General features: G+C 49.1%; 1 long non-coding RNA gene across 1 annotated transcript in view; it reads right to left on the bottom strand.

Moving 5' to 3' along the window:
• LOC107201182 overlaps positions 1–979 on the bottom strand; it is a 5014-nt gene extending 4035 nt beyond the window's left edge. The window contains exon 1 of the long non-coding RNA XR_001520073.1: positions 872–979. This is a non-coding gene — a long non-coding RNA (uncharacterized LOC107201182). The remainder of the gene's footprint in view (positions 1–871) is intronic.
• Positions 980–2312: the final 1333 nt, after the last annotated feature.

Below are 2312 nucleotides of genomic sequence, written 5' to 3'. Positions count from 1 at the left end.
TGCCTCCAACCACATCTGATCATCTTCCCTTTACCTTTCTCTAAAAACAATTCTTAGGTCTGTGCCAGCCTTCAAACCTTGGCAGTATTCCCCTGTCTCAGTCTCTGGGAAATCAATAACCTGCACTGATTCAATTGCTTTCCTCATAGGTCTTCTGAAACCTTTTCCCAGAGCACAGACTGCAGATCTGGGACCCACTGTTGCTGGTGAAACCAAAAGAAATGGCCAGTGAAATTTGAGAAATGCAGAGATAAAATGGCCATTGAAAGCTATGGAACTACAGGGCTGTTCCTTCTTTGGGCTTCATGTATCAAACACACACCCCAAACACCCTGACCAATCCTCTCTGCTTCCCTGGGATCACAAAAGTCCTTCAAGTTCAGCTTGGCAGTGCCCATTCCCAACCCCAGAGCATTCCCAGGATTTCCAGCAAGGACATTCCCCAGCACTGACCCAGGGAGCAGCCAGAGGGCAGGGACATGTCTTGGTGCCCAGAAATGGGAACAGAAATCAACCTTTGCATTTATTGAAAGCCTGAAATGATGGGAAATCTCCGTACTGGTTTGGGAAAAGTGCCTCTCTTTTTTGCTAAGGAAAGTGCCCATTCTCCCAACAATGATCTCATCTCCCTCTTGCAGCAGAGGCACCAATCAAGTCCCTCCTGCAGTTAGGAAAACAAAATTTCACTTTTCACATGTTCTGGTCTCTTAGACTACTATTAAGACTTTTATTCTCTTTCCCAGACATCTCTGATAGCCAAATTTTCCACCTGGACACATCCAGCAGTTTGTGCTTTAGGAGACTCTCCTGTCCTGAGCTTTGACCTGAGACCTTCAATGGGCAGGATTGCAGAAAAAGGCTCCACACTCACCTGCCTGGAGAAGGTCTGGGTGTTGAGGCAGCAGCAAACCCACCAGGAATGGCTGTGTCCAGATGCCCTTGGGGCCAGGGAATGCTGCTTTGCCCCAAACTCGCTGGATTTATAGCAGTGCTGGTGGGTGGGACAGGCCCCAGTTGCTGCTGGTACAAGTGGCCTGGGCCAACCCAGGAGTGCCCCATGTGTGTGGGGGTGCTGGGGCTGGCCCTGCTCCCTCCCTGCTGCAGGGGCAGGGGCTGAGGTGCCTCGTGGGGCTGTTGCAATCAATGTCACCGTTGTCCCCATGCAACACCTCTTGTGACACCCATGGCACAGCAGCAACGGGCTGGGATGGATAGGGGAGGGATGGGATGGACAAGGGAGCTGGGTTTATGTTGGGAAGATTAGAAATGAGGAAATGGTTTACTTCTTTGCATTCTCTCATTTTATTGACATTACAAATATGCAGAGTGGGACGTGGAAGATCTGACTGACTATTGTAAAAGTGTTCAGCTTTGTATGCTGAGAGGAAAGTTTCACCTCTCATTTCACCTCAACAGGTTTGTCTGCACAGCTTGTAAAGAAGAGGGGAAAAATAAAATTTCAGGGTTAGCACAGGGGAAGGAAAGGCCACAGCAGGCAGGGTTGATATTAACATCCCTCACCAAACTCTGCAGTTTTAGAAAGCAATGGCAACAGAAAAGTTTTTAGTGTCTGTCTCTTCTCACAGGTAAAAATTGACAGGAACAAAGGAAATGGGCATAAGCAGCTCCAGGGAAGAATTAATTGGGTATTAAGAACAGTTTTATTGCAGAATCCATAATAAACTTTGGCACAGGCTGCCCAGGGCAGTGGTGGAATTACCAGCCCTGGAGGTATTTAAAAGCCATGTGCATGTGGCACTGAGTGACTTGGTTTAGTGGTAGCCTTGGCAGTGCTGGAGGAATGGTTGCACTCAATGAGTTTAAAGGGCCTCTCCAACACCAATAATTCTATGACTCTATCATTCTTGGGAGGGAAAGCTGTCCCTGAAGCAGGCAGTTACTCGTGTACACACAAGTACATGGATGCACACATATAGCAAACTATTCAAATGATAGAGCCTGAGGTTTGCTTTATTTGGTTTGAGAGAGAAGCCCCTGCCTTTCATGGAACAGAGCATTGTCACTCCCCTGGGCAAACAAATTTGGTCATTTCCACAGCAATATGGCATCTTTTCACATGCCAGCCTAAGATTTGAACAGCTTCCTCCTCCTCTTGTGTGGTGGGATGGGGTGTGGAGCAGCACAGCCACAGCAGGGAGGGCTGTGGGGCTGGAACAGGACAAGGAGAAGGAGCAGGGACAGCTCCTGTGGGTCACCATGGCCATGCCCACTAAGGGACACTGCCCCCAGCACGGCCATGCACATGAGGCCGTGGCTGTCAGGGACAAGGGACATCTGGGACTGGCAGGAGC

The sequence above is a fragment of the Parus major genome, chromosome 3 (assembly GCF_001522545.3).
Source record: "Parus major isolate Abel chromosome 3, Parus_major1.1, whole genome shotgun sequence".
Lineage (NCBI taxonomy): Eukaryota > Metazoa > Chordata > Aves > Passeriformes > Paridae > Parus > Parus major.
The sequence above is the reverse complement of the archived record's forward strand: the minus strand, read 5'-3'. Positions and strand labels throughout refer to the sequence as shown.